Source organism: Melanostigma gelatinosum (assembly GCF_949748355.1).
Source record: "Melanostigma gelatinosum genome assembly, chromosome: 10".
NCBI lineage: Eukaryota > Metazoa > Chordata > Actinopteri > Perciformes > Zoarcidae > Melanostigma > Melanostigma gelatinosum.
In genome coordinates, this window is record NC_136643.1 from 8,402,195 (window position 1) to 8,421,153 (window position 18,959).

Consider the following 18,959-nt stretch of genomic DNA (forward strand, 5'->3'; position numbering starts at 1 on the left):
ACTTTTTTAGTTACTTTGGAAAAAAAGTTACTTTTTTAGTTACTTTGGAAAAAAAGTTACTTTTTTAGTTACTTTGGAAAAAAAGTTACTTTTTTAGTTACTTTGGAAAAAAAAATACTTTTTTAGTTACTTTGGAAAAAAAGTTACTTTTTTAGTTACTTTGTAAAAAAAGTTACTTTTTTAGTTACTTTGTAAAAAAAGTTACTTTTTTACTTTTTTAGTTACTTTGGAAAAAAAGTTACTTTTTTAGTTACTTTGGAAAAAAGTTACTTTTTTAGTTACTTTGGAAAAAAGTTACTTTTTTAGTTACTTTGGAAAAAAGTTACTTTTTTAGTTACTTTGGAAAAAAGTTACTTTTTTAGTTACTTTGGAAAAAAAGTTACTTTTTTAGTTACTTTGGAAAAAAAGTTACTTTTTTAGTTACTTTGGAAAAAAAGTTACTTTTTTAGTTACTTTGGAAAAAAAATATTTTTTTAGTTACTTTGGAAAAAAAGTTACTTCTTTAGTTACTTTGGAAAAAAAAATATTTTTTTAGTTACTTTGGAAAAAAAAATATTTTTTTAGTTACTTTGGAAAAAAAAATATTTTTTTAGTTACTTTGGAAAAAAAGTTACTTTTTTAGTTACTTTGGAAAAAAAGTTACTTTTTTAGTTACTTTGGAAAAAAAAATATTTTTTTAGTTACTTTGGAAAAAAAGTTACTTTTTTAGTTACTTTGGAAAAAAAAATATTTTTTTAGTTACTTTGGAAAAAAAAAAAATTTTTTAGTTACTTTGGAAAAAAAGTTACTTTTTTAGTTACTTTGGAAAAAAAGTTACTTTTTTAGTTACTTTGGAAAAAAAGTTACTTTTTTAGTTACTTTGGAAAAAGTTACTTTTTTAGTTACTTTGGAAAAAAAGTTACTTTTTTAGTTACTTTGGGAAAAAAAATATTTTTTTAGTTACTTTGGAAAAAAAGTTACTTTTTTAGTTACTTTGGAAAAAAATATATATTTTTAGTTACTTTGGAAAAAAAGCTACTTTTTTACTTTTTTAGTTACTTTGGAAAAAATGTTACTTTTTTACTTTTTGAGTTACTTTGGAAAGAAAGTTACTTTTTTAGTTACTTTGGAAAAAAAGTTACTTTTTTACTTTTTGAGTTACTTTGGAAAAAAAGTTACTTTTTTACTTTTTGAGTTACTTTGGAAAAAAAGTTACTTTTTTACTTTTTGAGTTACTTTGGAAAAAAAAATATTTTTTTAGTTACTTTGGAAAAAAAGTTACTTTTTTAGTTACTTTGGAAAAAAAGTTACTTTTTTAGTTACTTTGGAAAAAAAGTTACTTTTTTAGTTACTTTGGAAAAAAAGTTACTTTTTTAGTTACTTTGGAAAAAAAGTTACTTTTTTAGTTACTTTGGAAAAAAAAATACTTTTTTAGTTACTTTGGAAAAAAAGTTACTTTTTTAGTTACTTTGGAAAAAAAAATATTTTTTTAGTTACTTTGGAAAAAAAAATATTTTTTTAGTTACTTTGGAAAAAAAGTTATTTTTTTAGTTACTTTGGAAAAAAAGTTACTTTTTTAGTTACTTTGGAAAAAAAGTTACTTTTTTAGTTACTTTGGAAAAAAAGTTACTTTTTTAGTTACTTTGGAAAAAAAGTTACTTTTTTAGTTACTTTGTAAAAAAAGTTACTTTTTTAGTTACTTTGGAAAAAAAGTTACTTTTTTAGTTACTTTGGAAAAAAAGTTACTTTTTTAGTTACTTTAGAAAAAAAGTTACTTTTTTAGTTACTTTGGAAAAAAAATATTTTTTTAGTTACTTTGGAAAAAAAGTTACTTTTTTACTTTTTTAGTTACTTTGTAAAAAAAAGTTACTTTTTTAGTTACTTTGTAAAAAAAAGTTACTTTTTTAGTTACTTTGGAAAAAAAGTTACTTTTTTACTTTTTTAGTTACTTTAGAAAAAAAGTTACTTTTTTAGTTACTTTGGAAAAAAAGTTACTTTTTTAGTTACTTTGGGAAAAAAAATATTTTTTTAGTTACTTTGGAAAAAAAGTTACTTTTTTACTTTTTTAGTTACTTTGTAAAAAAAAGTTACTTTTTTAGTTACTTTGTAAAAAAAGTTACTTTTTTAGTTACTTTGTAAAAAAAGTTACTTTTTTACTTTTTTAGTTACTTTGTAAAAAAAGTTACTTTTTTAGTTACTTTGTAAAAAAAGTTACTTTTTTAGTTACTTTGGAAAAAAAGTTACTTTTTTAGTTACTTTGGAAAAAAGTTACTTTTTAGTTACTTTGTAAAAAAAAGTTACTTTTTTAGTTACTTTGGAAAAAAAGTTACTTTTTTAGTTACTTTGGAAAAAAAGTTACTTTTTTACTTTTTGAGTTACTTTGGAAAGAAAGTTACTTTTTTAGTTACTTTGGAAAAAAAGTTACTTTTTTACTTTTTGAGTTACTTTGGAAAAAAAGTTACTTTTTTACTTTTGAGTTACTTTGGAAAGAAAGTTACTTTTTTAGTTACTTTGGAAAAAAAGTTACTTTTTTACTTTTTGAGTTACTTTGGAAAAAAAGTTACTTTTTTACTTTTTTAGTTACTTTGGAAAAAAGTTACTTTTTTAGTTACTTTGGAAAAAAGTTACTTTTTTAGTTACTTTGGAAAAAAAGTTACTTTTTTAGTTACTTTGGAAAAAAAAATTTTTTTAGTTACTTTGGAAAAAAAGTTACTTTTTTAGTTACTTTGGAAAAAAAGTTACTTTTTTAGTTACTTTGGGAAAAAAAATATTTTTTTAGTTACTTTGGAAAAAAAGTTACTTTTTTAGTTACTTTGGAAAAAAAGTTACTTTTTTAGTTACTTTGGAAAAAAAGTTACTTTTTTAGTTACTTTGGAAAAAAAGTTACTTTTTTAGTTACTTTGGAAAAAAAGTTACTTTTTTAGTTACTTTGGAAAAAAATATATTTTTTTAGTTACTTTGGAAAAAAAGTTACTTTTTTAGTTACTTTAGAAAAAAAAATATTTTTTTAGTTACTTTGGAAAAAAGTTACTTTTTTAGTTACTTTGGAAAACAAAATATTTTTTTAGTTACTTTGGAAAACAAAATATTTTTTTAGTTACTTTGGAAAAAAAAGTAACTTTTTTACTTTTTTAGTTACTTTGTAAAAAAAAGTTACTTTTTTAGTTACTTTGTAAAAAAAAGTTACTTTTTTAGTTACTTTGTAAAAAAAGTTACTTTTTTAGTTACTTTGGAAAAAAAGTTACTTTTTTACTTTTTTAGTTACTTTGGAAAAAAAGTTACTTTTTTAGTTACTTTGGAAAAAAAGTTACTTTTTTAGTTACTTTGGAAAAAAAAATATTTTTTTAGTTACTTTGGAAAAAAAGTTACTTTTTTACTTTTTTAGTTACTTTGTAAAAAAAAGTTACTTTTTTAGTTACTTTGGAAAAAAAGTTACTTTTTTAGTTACTTTGGAAAAAAAGTTACTTTTTTACTTTTTTAGTTACTTTGGAAAAAAAGTTACTTTTTTAGTTACTTTGGAAAAAAAGTTACTTTTTTAGTTACTTTGGAAAAAAAGTTACTTTTTTAGTTACTTTGGAAAAAAAATATTTTTTTAGTTACTTTGGAAAAAAAGTTACTTTTTTAGTTACTTTGGAAAAAAGTTACTTTTTAGTTACTTTGTAAAAAAAAGTTACTTTTTTAGTTACTTTGTAAAAAAAGTTACTTTTTTAGTTACTTTGTAAAAAAAAGTTACTTTTTTACTTTTTTAGTTACTTTGTAAAAAAAGTTACTTTTTTAGTTACTTTGTAAAAAAAGTTACTTTTTTAGTTACTTTGGAAAAAAAGTTACTTTTTTAGTTACTTTGGAAAAAAGTTACTTTTTAGTTACTTTGTAAAAAAAAGTTACTTTTTTAGTTACTTTGTAAAAAAAAAGTTACTTTTTTAGTTACTTTGTAAAAAAAAGTTACTTTTTTACTTTTTTAGTTACTTTGGAAAAAAAGTTACTTTTTTACTTTTTTAGTTACTTTGGAAAGAAAGTTACTTTTTTAGTTACTTTGGAAAAAAAGTTACTTTTTTACTTTTTGAGTTACTTTGGAAAAAAAGTTACTTTTTTACTTTTTGAGTTACTTTGGAAAGAAAGTTACTTTTTTAGTTACTTTGGAAAAAAAAGTTACTTTTTTACTTTTTGAGTTACTTTGGAAAAAAAGTTACTTTTTTACTTTTTTAGTTACTTTGGAAAAAAGTTACTTTTTTAGTTACTTTGGAAAAAAGTTACTTTTTTAGTTACTTTGGAAAAAAAGTTACTTTTTTAGTTACTTTGGAAAAAAAATTTTTTTAGTTACTTTGGAAAAAAAGTTACTTTTTTAGTTACTTTGGAAAAAAAGTTACTTTTTTAGTTACTTTGGAAAAAAAAATATTTTTTTAGTTACTTTGGAAAAAAAGTTACTTTCTTAGTTACTTTGGAAAAAAAATTATTTTTTTAGTTACTTTGGAAAAAAAGTTACTTTTTTAGTTACTTTGGAAAAAAAGTTACTTTTTTAGTTACTTTGGAAAAAAAGTTACTTTTTTAGTTACTTTGGAAAAAAAGTTACTTTTTTAGTTACTTTGGAAAAAAAATTATTTTTTTAGTTACTTTGGAAAAAAAGTTACTTTTTTAGTTACTTTGGAAAAAAAGTTACTTTTTTAGTTACTTTGGAAAAAAAGTTACTTTTTTAGTTACTTTGGAAAAAAAGTTACTTTTTTACTTTTTTAGTTACTTTGTAAAAAAAAGTTACTTTTTTAGTTACTTTGGAAAAAAAGTTACTTTTTTAGTTACTTTGGAAAAAAAGTTACTTTTTTACTTTTTTAGTTACTTTGGAAAAAAAGTTACTTTTTTAGTTACTTTGGAAAAAAAGTTACTTTTTTAGTTACTTTGGAAAAAAAGTTACTTTTTTAGTTACTTTGGAAAAAAAGTTACTTTTTTACTTTTTTAGTTACTTTGGAAAAAAAGTTACTTTTTTACTTTTTTAGTTACTTTGGAAAAAAAGTTACTTTTTTACTTTTTTAGTTACTTTGGAAAAAAAAATATTTTTTTAGTTACTTTGGAAAAAAAGTTACTTTTTTAGTTACTTTGGAAAAAAAGTTACTTTTTTAGTTACTTTGGAAAAAAAGTTACTTTTTTAGTTACTTTGGAAAAAAAGTTACTTTTTTAGTTACTTTGGAAAAAAAAATATTTTTTTAGTTACTTTGGAAAAAAAGTTACTTTTTTAGTTACTTTGGAAAAAAAAATATTTTTTTAGTTACTTTGGAAAAAAAGTTACTTTTTTAGTTACTTTGGAAAAAAAAATATTTTTTTAGTTACTTTGGAAAAAAAGTTACTTTTTTAGTTACTTTGGAAAAAAAGTTACTTTTTTAGTTACTTTGGAAAAAAAAAGTTACTTTTTTAGTTACTTTGGAAAAAAAAAGTTACTTTTTTAGTTACTTTGGAAAAAAAGTTACTTTTTTAGTTACTTTGGAAAAAAAGTTACTTTTTTAGTTACTTTGGAAAAAAAGTTACTTTTTTAGTTACTTTGGAAAAAAAGTTACTTTTTTAGTTACTTTGGAAAAAAAAATATTTTTTTAGTTACTTTGGAAAAAAAGTTACTTTTTTAGTTACTTTGGAAAAAAAGTTACTTTTTTAGTTACTTTGGAAAAAAAGTTACTTTTTTAGTTACTTTGGAAAAAAAGTTACTTTTTTAGTTACTTTGGAAAAAAAAATATTTTTTTAGTTACTTTGGAAAAAAAGTTACTTTCTTAGTTACTTTGGAAAAAAAATTATTTTTTAGTTACTTTGGAAAAAAAGTTACTTTTTTAGTTACTTTGGAAAAAAAGTTACTTTTTTAGTTACTTTGGAAAAAAAGTTACTTTTTTAGTTACTTTGGAAAAAAAGTTACTTTTTTAGTTACTTTGGAAAAAAAATTATTTTTTTAGTTACTTTGGAAAAAAAGTTACTTTTTTAGTTACTTTGGAAAAAAAGTTACTTTTTTAGTTACTTTGGAAAAAAAGTTACTTTTTTAGTTACTTTGGAAAAAAAGTTACTTTTTTAGTTACTTTGGAAAAAAAGTTACTTTTTTACTTTTTTAGTTACTTTGTAAAAAAAAGTTACTTTTTTAGTTACTTTGGAAAAAAAGTTACTTTTTTAGTTACTTTGGAAAAAAAGTTACTTTTTTACTTTTTTAGTTACTTTGGAAAAAAAGTTACTTTTTTAGTTACTTTGGAAAAAAAGTTACTTTTTTAGTTACTTTGGAAAAAAAGTTACTTTTTTAGTTACTTTGGAAAAAAAGTTACTTTTTTACTTTTTTAGTTACTTTGGAAAAAAAGTTACTTTTTTACTTTTTTAGTTACTTTGGAAAAAAAGTTACTTTTTTACTTTTTTAGTTACTTTGGAAAAAAAAATATTTTTTTAGTTACTTTGGAAAAAAAGTTACTTTTTTAGTTACTTTGGAAAAAAAGTTACTTTTTTAGTTACTTTGGAAAAAATGTTACTTTTTTAGTTACTTTGGAAAAAAAGTTACTTTTTTAGTTACTTTGGAAAAAAAAATATTTTTTTAGTTACTTTGGAAAAAAAGTTACTTTTTTAGTTACTTTGGAAAAAAAAATATTTTTTTAGTTACTTTGGAAAAAAAGTTACTTTTTTAGTTACTTTGGAAAAAAAAATATTTTTTTAGTTACTTTGGAAAAAAAGTTACTTTTTTAGTTACTTTGGAAAAAAAGTTACTTTTTTAGTTACTTTGGAAAAAAAAAGTTACTTTTTTAGTTACTTTGGAAAAAAAGTTACTTTTTTAGTTACTTTGGAAAAAAAGTTACTTTTTTAGTTACTTTGGAAAAAAAGTTACTTTTTTAGTTACTTTGGAAAAAAAGTTACTTTTTTAGTTACTTTGGAAAAAAAAATATTTTTTTAGTTACTTTGGAAAAAAAGTTACTTTTTTAGTTACTTTGGAAAAAAAGTTACTTTTTTAGTTACTTTGGAAAAAAAGTTACTTTTTTAGTTACTTTGGAAAAAAAAATATTTTTTTAGTTACTTTGGAAAAAAAGTTACTTTTTTACTTTTTTAGTTACTTTGTAAAAAAAGTTACTTTTTTAGTTACTTTGTAAAAAAAAGTTACTTTTTTAGTTACTTTGTAAAAAAAGTTACTTTTTTAGTTACTTTGGAAAAAAAGTTACTTTTTTACTTTTTTAGTTACTTTGGAAAAAAAGTTACTTTTTTAGTTACTTTGGAAAAAAAGTTACTTTTTTAGTTACTTTGGAAAAAAAAATATTTTTTTAGTTACTTTGGAAAAAAAGTTACTTTTTTACTTTTTTAGTTACTTTGTAAAAAAAAGTTACTTTTTTAGTTACTTTGGAAAAAAAGTTACTTTTTTAGTTACTTTGGAAAAAAAGTTACTTTTTTACTTTTTTAGTTACTTTGGAAAAAAAGTTACTTTTTTAGTTACTTTGGAAAAAAAGTTACTTTTTTAGTTACTTTGGAAAAAAAGTTACTTTTTTAGTTACTTTGGAAAAAAAATATTTTTTTAGTTACTTTGGAAAAAAAGTTACTTTTTTAGTTACTTTGGAAAAAAGTTACTTTTTAGTTACTTTGTAAAAAAAAGTTACTTTTTTAGTTACTTTGTAAAAAAAGTTACTTTTTTAGTTACTTTGTAAAAAAAGTTACTTTTTTACTTTTTTAGTTACTTTGTAAAAAAAGTTACTTTTTTAGTTACTTTGTAAAAAAAGTTACTTTTTTAGTTACTTTGGAAAAAAAGTTACTTTTTTAGTTACTTTGGAAAAAAGTTACTTTTTAGTTACTTTGTAAAAAAAAGTTACTTTTTTAGTTACTTTGTAAAAAAAGTTACTTTTTTAGTTACTTTGTAAAAAAAAGTTACTTTTTTACTTTTTTAGTTACTTTGGAAAAAAAGTTACTTTTTTACTTTTTTAGTTACTTTGGAAAGAAAGTTACTTTTTTAGTTACTTTGGAAAAAAGTTACTTTTTTACTTTTTGAGTTACTTTGGAAAAAAAGTTACTTTTTTACTTTTTGAGTTACTTTGGAAAGAAAGTTACTTTTTTAGTTACTTTGGAAAAAAAGTTACTTTTTTACTTTTTTAGTTACTTTGGAAAAAAAGTTACTTTTTTACTTTTTTAGTTACTTTGGAAAAAAGTTACTTTTTTAGTTACTTTGGAAAAAAGTTACTTTTTTAGTTACTTTGGAAAAAAGTTACTTTTTTAGTTACTTTGGAAAAAAGTTACTTTTTTAGTTACTTTGGAAAAAAAGTTACTTTTTTAGTTACTTTGGAAAAAAAGTTACTTTTTTAGTTACTTTGGAAAAAAAAATATTTTTTTAGTTACTTTGGAAAAAAAGTTACTTTTTTAGTTACTTTGGAAAAAAAGTTACTTTTTTTAGTTACTTTGGAAAAAAAAATTTTTTTAGTTACTTTGGAAAAAAAGTTACTTCTTTAGTTACTTTGGAAAAAAAGTTACTTTTTTAGTTACTTTGGGAAAAAAAATATTTTTTTAGTTACTTTGGAAAAAAAGTTACTTTCTTAGTTACTTTGGAAAAAAAATATTTTTTTAGTTACTTTGGAAAAAAAGTTACTTTTTTAGTTACTTTGGAAAAAAAGTTACTTTTTTAGTTACTTTGGAAAAAAAGTTACTTTTTTAGTTACTTTGGAAAAAAAGTTACTTTTTTAGTTACTTTGGAAAAAAAAATATTTTTTTAGTTACTTTGGAAAAAAAGTTACTTTTTTAGTTACTTTGGAAAAAAAGTTACTTTTTTACTTTTTTAGTTACTTTGGAAAAAAAGTTACTTTTTTAGTTACTTTGGAAAAAAAGTTACTTTTTTAGTTACTTTGGAAAAAAAGTTACTTTTTTACTTTTTTAGTTACTTTGGAAAAAAAGTTACTTTTTTAGTTACTTTGGAAAAAAAGTTACTTTTTTAGTTACTTTGGAAAAAAAGTTACTTTTTTACTTTTTTAGTTACTTTGGAAAAAAAGTTACTTTTTTACTTTTTTAGTTACTTTGGAAAAAAAGTTACTTTTTTACTTTTTTAGTTACTTTGGAAAAAAAGTTACTTTTTTAGTTACTTTGGAAAAAAAGTTACTTTTTTAGTTACTTTGTAAAAAAAAGTTACTTTTTTAGTTACTTTGTAAAAAAAGTTACTTTTTTAGTTACTTTGGAAAAAAAGTTACTTTTTTACTTTTTTAGTTACTTTGGAAAAAAAGTTACTTTTTTAGTTACTTTGGAAAAAAAGTTACTTTTTTACTTTTTTAGTTACTTTGTAAAAAAAAGTTACTTTTTTAGTTACTTTGGAAAAAAAGTTACTTTTTTAGTTACTTTGGAAAAAAAGTTACTTTTTTAGTTACTTTGGAAAAAAAGTTACTTTTTTACTTTTTTAGTTACTTTGGAAAAAAAGTTACTTTTTTAGTTACTTTGGAAAAAAAGTTACTTTTTTAGTTACTTTGGAAAAAAAGTTACTTTTTTACTTTTTTAGTTACTTTGGAAAAAAAGTTACTTTTTTACTTTTTTAGTTACTTTGGAAAAAAAGTTACTTTTTTACTTTTTTAGTTACTTTGGAAAAAAAGTTACTTTTTTAGTTACTTTGGAAAAAAAGTTACTTTTTTAGTTACTTTGTAAAAAAAAGTTACTTTTTTAGTTACTTTGTAAAAAAAGTTACTTTTTTAGTTACTTTGGAAAAAAAGTTACTTTTTTACTTTTTTAGTTACTTTGGAAAAAAAAATATTTTTTTAGTTACTTTGGAAAAAAAGTTACTTTTTTAGTTACTTTGGAAAAAAAGTTACTTTTTTAGTTACTTTGGAAAAAAAGTTACTTTTTTAGTTACTTTGGAAAAAAAGTTACTTTTTTAGTTACTTTGGAAAAAAAAATATTTTTTTAGTTACTTTGGAAAAAAAGTTACTTTTTTAGTTACTTTGGAAAAAAAAATATTTTTTTAGTTACTTTGGAAAAAAAGTTACTTTTTTAGTTACTTTGGAAAAAAAAATATTTTTTTAGTTACTTTGGAAAAAAAGTAACTTTTTTAGTTACTTTGGAAAAAAAGTTACTTTTTTAGTTACTTTGGAAAAAAAAGTTACTTTTTTAGTTACTTTGGAAAAAAAGTTACTTTTTTAGTTACTTTGGAAAAAAAAATATTTTTTTAGTTACTTTGGAAAAAAAGTTACTTTTTTAGTTACTTTGGAAAAAAAGTTACTTTTTTAGTTACTTTGGAAAAAAAATATTTTTTTAGTTACTTTGGAAAAAAAGTTACTTTTTTAGTTACTTTGGAAAAAAGTTACTTTTTAGTTACTTTGTAAAAAAAAGTTACTTTTTTAGTTACTTTGTAAAAAAAGTTACTTTTTTAGTTACTTTGTAAAAAAAGTTACTTTTTTACTTTTTTAGTTACTTTGGAAAAAAAGTTACTTTTTTAGTTACTTTGTAAAAAAAGTTACTTTTTTAGTTACTTTGGAAAAAAAGTTACTTTTTTAGTTACTTTGGAAAAAAGTTACTTTTTAGTTACTTTGTAAAAAAAAGTTACTTTTTTAGTTACTTTGTAAAAAAAGTTACTTTTTTAGTTACTTTGTAAAAAAAGTTACTTTTTTACTTTTTTAGTTACTTTGGAAAAAAAGTTACTTTTTTACTTTTTTAGTTACTTTGGAAAGAAAGTTACTTTTTTAGTTACTTTGGAAAAAAAGTTACTTTTTTACTTTTTGAGTTACTTTGGAAAAAAAGTTACTTTTTTACTTTTTGAGTTACTTTGGAAAGAAAGTTACTTTTTTAGTTACTTTGGAAAAAAAGTTACTTTTTTACTTTTTGAGTTACTTTGGAAAAAAAGTTACTTTTTTACTTTTTTAGTTACTTTGGAAAAAAGTTACTTTTTTAGTTACTTTGGAAAAAAGTTACTTTTTTAGTTACTTTGGAAAAAAGTTACTTTTTTAGTTACTTTGGAAAAAAAGTTACTTTTTTAGTTACTTTGGAAAAAAAGTTACTTTTTTAGTTACTTTGGAAAAAAAGTTACTTTTTTAGTTACTTTGGAAAAAAAAATATTTTTTTAGTTACTTTGGAAAAAAAGTTACTTTTTTAGTTACTTTGGAAAAAAAGTTACTTTTTTTAGTTACTTTGGAAAAAAAATTTTTTTTAGTTACTTTGGAAAAAAAGTTACTTCTTTAGTTACTTTGGAAAAAAAGTTACTTTTTTAGTTACTTTGGAAAAAAAAATATTTTTTTAGTTACTTTGGAAAAAAAGTTACTTTCTTAGTTACTTTGGAAAAAAAGTTACTTTTTTAGTTACTTTGGAAAAAAAGTTACTTTTTTAGTTACTTTGGAAAAAAAGTTACTTTTTTAGTTACTTTGGAAAAAAAGTTACTTTTTTAGTTACTTTGGAAAAAAAAGTTACTTTTTTAGTTACTTTGGAAAAAAAGTTACTTTTTTAGTTACTTTGGAAAAAAAAATATTTTTTTAGTTACTTTGGAAAAAAAGTTACTTTTTTAGTTACTTTGGAAAAAAAGTTACTTTTTTAGTTACTTTGGAAAAAAAATATTTTTTTAGTTACTTTGGAAAAAAAGTTACTTTTTTAGTTACTTTGGAAAAAAGTTACTTTTTAGTTACTTTGTAAAAAAAGTTACTTTTTTAGTTACTTTGTAAAAAAAGTTACTTTTTTAGTTACTTTGTAAAAAAAGTTACTTTTTTACTTTTTTAGTTACTTTGTAAAAAAAGTTACTTTTTTAGTTACTTTGGAAAAAAAGTTACTTTTTTAGTTACTTTGGAAAAAAAGTTACTTTTTTAGTTACTTTGGAAAAAAAGTTACTTTTTTAGTTACTTTGGAAAAAAAGTTACTTTTTTAGTTACTTTGGAAAAAAAAATATTTTTTTAGTTACTTTGGAAAAAAAGTTACTTTTTTAGTTACTTTGGAAAAAAAGTTACTTTTTTAGTTACTTTGGAAAAAAAATATTTTTTTAGTTACTTTGGAAAAAAAGTTACTTTTTTAGTTACTTTGGAAAAAAGTTACTTTTTAGTTACTTTGTAAAAAAAAGTTACTTTTTTAGTTACTTTGTAAAAAAAGTTACTTTTTTAGTTACTTTGTAAAAAAAGTTACTTTTTTACTTTTTTAGTTACTTTGGAAAAAAGTTACTTTTTAGTTACTTTGTAAAAAAAAGTTACTTTTTTAGTTACTTTGTAAAAAAAGTTACTTTTTTAGTTACTTTGTAAAAAAAGTTACTTTTTTACTTTTTTAGTTACTTTGGAAAAAAAGTTACTTTTTTACTTTTTTAGTTACTTTGGAAAGAAAGTTACTTTTTTAGTTACTTTGGAAAAAAAGTTACTTTTTTACTTTTTGAGTTACTTTGGAAAAAAAGTTACTTTTTTACTTTTTGAGTTACTTTGGAAAGAAAGTTACTTTTTTAGTTACTTTGGAAAAAAAGTTACTTTTTTACTTTTTGAGTTACTTTGGAAAAAAAGTTACTTTTTTACTTTTTTAGTTACTTTGGAAAAAAGTTACTTTTTTAGTTACTTTGGAAAAAAGTTACTTTTTTAGTTACTTTGGAAAAAAGTTACTTTTTTAGTTACTTTGGAAAAAAGTTACTTTTTTAGTTACTTTGGAAAAAAAGTTACTTTTTTAGTTACTTTGGAAAAAAAGTTACTTTTTTAGTTACTTTGGAAAAAAAAATATTTTTTTAGTTACTTTGGAAAAAAAGTTACTTTTTTAGTTACTTTGGAAAAAAAGTTACTTTTTTTAGTTACTTTGGAAAAAAAAATTTTTTTAGTTACTTTGGAAAAAAAGTTACTTCTTTAGTTACTTTGGAAAAAAAGTTACTTTTTTAGTTACTTTGGAAAAAAAAATATTTTTTTAGTTACTTTGGAAAAAAAGTTACTTTCTTAGTTACTTTGGAAAAAAAAATATTTTTTTAGTTACTTTGGAAAAAAAGTTACTTTTTTAGTTACTTTGGAAAAAAAGTTACTTTTTTAGTTACTTTGGAAAAAAAGTTACTTTTTTAGTTACTTTGGAAAAAAAGTTACTTTTTTAGTTACTTTGGAAAAAAAAATATTTTTTTAGTTACTTTGGAAAAAAAGTTACTTTTTTAGTTACTTTGGAAAAAAAGTTACTTTTTTACTTTTTTAGTTACTTTGGAAAAAAAGTTACTTTTTTAGTTACTTTGGAAAAAAAGTTACTTTTTTACTTTTTTAGTTACTTTGTAAAAAAAAGTTACTTTTTTAGTTACTTTGGAAAAAAAGTTACTTTTTTAGTTACTTTGGAAAAAAAGTTACTTTTTTAGTTACTTTGGAAAAAAAGTTACTTTTTTACTTTTTTAGTTACTTTGGAAAAAAAGTTACTTTTTTAGTTACTTTGGAAAAAAAGTTACTTTTTTAGTTACTTTGGAAAAAAAGTTACTTTTTTACTTTTTTAGTTACTTTGGAAAAAAAGTTACTTTTTTACTTTTTTAGTTACTTTGGAAAAAAAGTTACTTTTTTACTTTTTTAGTTACTTTGGAAAAAAAGTTACTTTTTTAGTTACTTTGGAAAAAAAGTTACTTTTTTAGTTACTTTGTAAAAAAAAGTTACTTTTTTAGTTACTTTGTAAAAAAAGTTACTTTTTTAGTTACTTTGGAAAAAAAGTTACTTTTTTACTTTTTTAGTTACTTTGGAAAAAAAAATATTTTTTTAGTTACTTTGGAAAAAAAGTTACTTTTTTAGTTACTTTGGAAAAAAAAATATTTTTTTAGTTACTTTGGAAAAAAAGTTACTTTTTTAGTTACTTTGGAAAAAAAAATATTTTTTTAGTTACTTTGGAAAAAAAGTAACTTTTTTAGTTACTTTGGAAAAAAAGTTACTTTTTTAGTTACTTTGGAAAAAAAAGTTACTTTTTTAGTTACTTTGGAAAAAAAGTTACTTTTTTAGTTACTTTGGAAAAAAAAATATTTTTTTAGTTACTTTGGAAAAAAAGTTACTTTTTTAGTTACTTTGGAAAAAAAGTTACTTTTTTTAGTTACTTTGGAAAAAAAGTTACTTTTTTAGTTACTTTGGAAAAAAAGTTACTTTTTTAGTTACTTTGGAAAAAAAAGTTACTTTTTTAGTTACTTTGGAAAAAAAAATATTTTTTTAGTTACTTTGGAAAAAAAGTTACTTTTTTAGTTACTTTGGAAAAAAAGTTACTTTTTTAGTTACTTTGGAAAAAAAGTTACTTTTTTAGTTACTTTGGAAAAAAAGTTACTTTTTTAGTTACTTTGGAAAAAAAGTTACTTTTTTAGTTACTTTGGAAAAAAAGTTACTTTTTTAGTTACTTTGGAAAAAAAAAATTTTTTTTAGTTACTTTGGAAAAAAAGTTACTTTTTTAGTTACTTTGGAAAAATATATATTTTTTAGTTACTTTGTAAAAAAAAAAGCTACTTTTTTACTTTTTTAGTTACTTTGGAAAAAAAGTTACTTTTTTACTTTTTGAGTTACTTTGGAAAGAAAGTTACTTTTTTAGTTACTTTGGAAAAAAAGTTACTTTTTTACTTTTTGAGTTACTTTGGAAAAAAAGTTACTTTTTTACTTTTTTAGTTACTTTGGAAAAAAGTTACTTTTTTAGTTACTTTGGAAAAAAGTTACTTTTTTAGTTACTTTGGAAAAAAGTTACTTTTTTAGTTACTTTGGAAAAAAAGTTACTTTTTTAGTTACTTTGGAAAAAAAAAATTTTTTAGTTACTTTGGAAAAAAAGTTACTTTTTTAGTTACTTTGGGAAAAAAGTTACTTTTTTAGTTACTTTGGAAAAAAAAATATTTTTTTAGTTACTTTGGAAAAAAAAAAATTTTTTTAGTTACTTTGGAAAAAAAGTTACTTTTTTAGTTACTTTGGAAAAAAGTTACTTTTTTAGTTACTTTGGAAAAAAAGTTACTTTTTTAGTTACTTTGGAAAAAAAGTTACTTTTTTAGTTACTTTGGAAAAAAAAATATTTTTTTAGTTACTTTGGAAAAAAAGTTACTTTTTTAGTTACTTTGGAAAAAAAGTTACTTTTTTAGTTACTTTGGAAAAAAAAAAAATTTTTTAGTTACTTTGGAAAAAAAGTTACTTTTTTAGTTACTTTGGAAAGAAAAATATTTTTTTAGTTACTTTGGAAAAAAAAATATTTTTTTAGTTACTTTGGAAAAAAAAATATTTTTTTAGTTACTTTGGAAAAAAAGTTACTTTTTTAGTTACTTTGGAAAAAAAGTTACTTTTTTAGTTACTTTGGAAAAAAAGTTACTTTTTTAGTTACTTTGGAAAAAAAGTTACTTTTTTAGTTACTTTGGAAAAAAAGTTACTTTTTTAGTTACTTTGGAAAAAAAGTTACTTTTTTAGTTACTTTGGAAAAAAAAAATTTTTTTTAGTTACTTTGGAAAAAAAGTTACTTTTTTAGTTACTTTGGAAAAATATATATTTTTTAGTTACTTTGTAAAAAAAAAAGCTACTTTTTTACTTTTTTAGTTACTTTGGAAAAAAAGTTACTTTTTTACTTTTTGAGTTACTTTGGAAAGAAAGTTACTTTTTTAGTTACTTTGGAAAAAAAGTTACTTTTTTACTTTTTGAGTTACTTTGGAAAAAAAGTTACTTTTTTACTTTTTTAGTTACTTTGGAAAAAAGTTACTTTTTTAGTTACTTTGGAAAAAAGTTACTTTTTTAGTTACTTTGGAAAAAAGTTACTTTTTTAGTTACTTTGGAAAAAAAGTTACTTTTTTAGTTACTTTGGAAAAAAAAAATTTTTTAGTTACTTTGGAAAAAAAGTTACTTTTTTAGTTACTTTGGGAAAAAAGTTACTTTTTTAGTTACTTTGGAAAAAAAAATATTTTTTTAGTTACTTTGGAAAAAAAAAAATTTTTTTAGTTACTTTGGAAAAAAAGTTACTTTTTTAGTTACTTTGGAAAAAAGTTACTTTTTTAGTTACTTTGGAAAAAAAGTTACTTTTTTAGTTACTTTGGAAAAAAAGTTACTTTTTTAGTTACTTTGGAAAAAAAAATATTTTTTTAGTTACTTTGGAAAAAAAGTTACTTTTTTAGTTACTTTGGAAAAAAAGTTACTTTTTTAGTTACTTTGGAAAAAAAAAAAATTTTTTAGTTACTTTGGAAAAAAAGTTACTTTTTTAGTTACTTTGGAAAGAAAAATATTTTTTTAGTTACTTTGGAAAAAAAAATATTTTTTTAGTTACTTTGGAAAAAAAAATATTTTTTTAGTTACTTTGGAAAAAAAGTTACTTTTTTAGTTACTTTGGAAAAAAAGTTACTTTTTTAGTTACTTTGGGAAAAAAAATATTTTTTTAGTTACTTTGGAAAAAAAGTTACTTTTTTAGTTACTTTGGAAAAAAAGTTACTTTTTTAGTTACTTTGGAAAAAAAGTTACTTTTTTACTTTTTTAGTTACTTTGGAAAAAAAGTTACTTTTTTAGTTACTTTGGAAAAAAAGTTACTTTTTTACTTTTTTAGTTACTTTGTAAAAAAAAGTTACTTTCTTAGTTACTTTGGAAAAAAAGTTACTTTTTTAGTTACTTTGGAAAAAAAGTTACTTTTTTAGTTACTTTCGAAAAAAAGTTACTTTTTTAGTTACTTTGGAAAAAAAGTTACTTTTTTAGTTACTTTGGAAAAAGTTACTTTTTTAGTTACTTTGGAAAAAAAGTTACTTTTTTAGTTACTTTGGAAAAAAAATTACTTTTTTAGTTACTTTGGAAAAAAATTTACTTTTTTAGTTACTTTGGAAAAAAAGTTACTTTTTTAGTTACTTTGGAAAAAAATATATTTTTTAGTTACTTTGTAAAAAAAGCTACTTTTTTACTTTTTGAGTTACTTTTGAAAAAAAGTTACTTTTTTACTTTTTTAGTTACTTTGGAAAAAAGTTACTTTTTTAGTTACTTTGGAAAAAAGTTACTTTTTTAGTTACTTTGGAAAAAAGTTACTTTTTTAGTTACTTTGGAAAAAAATATTTTTTTAGTTACTTTGGAAAAAAAGTTACTTTTTTAGTTACTTTGGAAAAAAAGTTACTTTTTTAGTTACTTTGGAAAAAAAAATATTTTTTTAGTTACTTTGGAAAAAAAATATTTTTTTAGTTACTTTGGAAAAAAAGTAACTTTTTTAGTTACTTTGGAAAAAAGTTACTTTTTTAGTTACTTTGGAAAAAAAGTTACTTTTTTAGTTACTTTGGAAAAAAAGTTACTTTTTTAGTTACTTTGGAAAAAAAAATATTTTTTTAGTTACTTTGGAAAAAAAGTTACTTTTTTAGTTACTTTGGAAAAAAAGTTACTTTTTTAGTTACTTTGGAAAAAAAGTTACTTTTTTAGTTACTTTGGAAAAAAAGTTACTTTTTTAGTTACTTTGGAAAAAAAAATATTTTTTTAGTTACTTTGGAAAAAAAGTTACTTTCTTAGTTACTTTGGAAAAAAAATTATTTTTTTAGTTACTTTGGAAAAAAAGTTACTTTTTTAGTTACTTTGGAAAAAAAGTTACTTTTTTAGTTACTTTGGAAAAAAAGTTACTTTTTTAGTTACTTTGGAAAAAAAGTTACTTTTTTAGTTACTTTGGAAAAAAAATTATTTTTTTAGTTACTTTGGAAAAAAAGTTACTTTTTTAGTTACTTTGGAAAAAAAGTTACTTTTTTAGTTACTTTGGAAAAAAAGTTACTTTTTTAGTTACTTTGGAAAAAAAGTTACTTTTTTAGTTACTTTGGAAAAAAAGTTACTTTTTTACTTTTTTAGTTACTTTGTAAAAAAAAGTTACTTTTTTAGTTACTTTGGAAAAAAAGTTACTTTTTTAGTTACTTTGGAAAAAAAGTTACTTTTTTACTTTTTTAGTTACTTTGGAAAAAAAGTTACTTTTTTAGTTACTTTGGAAAAAAAGTTACTTTTTTAGTTACTTTGGAAAAAAAGTTACTTTTTTAGTTACTTTGGAAAAAAAGTTACTTTTTTACTTTTTTAGTTACTTTGGAAAAAAAGTTACTTTTTTACTTTTTTAGTTACTTTGGAAAAAAAGTTACTTTTTTACTTTTTTAGTTACTTTGGAAAAAAAAATATTTTTTTAGTTACTTTGGAAAAAAAGTTACTTTTTTAGTTACTTTGGAAAAAAAGTTACTTTTTTAGTTACTTTGGAAAAAAAGTTACTTTTTTAGTTACTTTGGAAAAAAAAATATTTTTTTAGTTACTTTGGAAAAAAAGTTACTTTTTTAGTTACTTTGGAAAAAAAAATATTTTTTTAGTTACTTTGGAAAAAAAGTTACTTTTTTAGTTACTTTGGAAAAAAAAATATTTTTTTAGTTACTTTGGAAAAAAAGTTACTTTTTTAGTTACTTTGGAAAAAAAGTTACTTTTTTAGTTACTTTGGAAAAAAAAAGTTACTTTTTTAGTTACTTTGGAAAAAAAGTTACTTTTTTAGTTACTTTGGAAAAAAAGTTACTTTTTTAGTTACTTTGGAAAAAAAGTTACTTTTTTAGTTACTTTGGAAAAAAAGTTACTTTTTTAGTTACTTTGGAAAAAAAAATATTTTTTTAGTTACTTTGGAAAAAAAGTTACTTTTTTAGTTACTTTGGAAAAAAAGTTACTTTTTTAGTTACTTTGGAAAAAAAGTTACTTTTTTAGTTACTTTGGAAAAAAAAATATTTTTTTAGTTACTTTGGAAAAAAAGTTACTTTTTTACTTTTTTAGTTACTTTGTAAAAAAAGTTACTTTTTTAGTTACTTTGTAAAAAAAAGTTACTTTTTTAGTTACTTTGTAAAAAAAGTTACTTTTTTAGTTACTTTGGAAAAAAAGTTACTTTTTTACTTTTTTAGTTACTTTGGAAAAAAAGTTACTTTTTTAGTTACTTTGGAAAAAAAGTTACTTTTTTAGTTACTTTGGAAAAAAAAATATTTTTTTAGTTACTTTGGAAAAAAAGTTACTTTTTTACTTTTTTAGTTACTTTGTAAAAAAAAGTTACTTTTTTAGTTACTTTGGAAAAAAAGTTACTTTTTTAGTTACTTTGGAAAAAAAGTTACTTTTTTACTTTTTTAGTTACTTTGGAAAAAAAGTTACTTTTTTAGTTACTTTGGA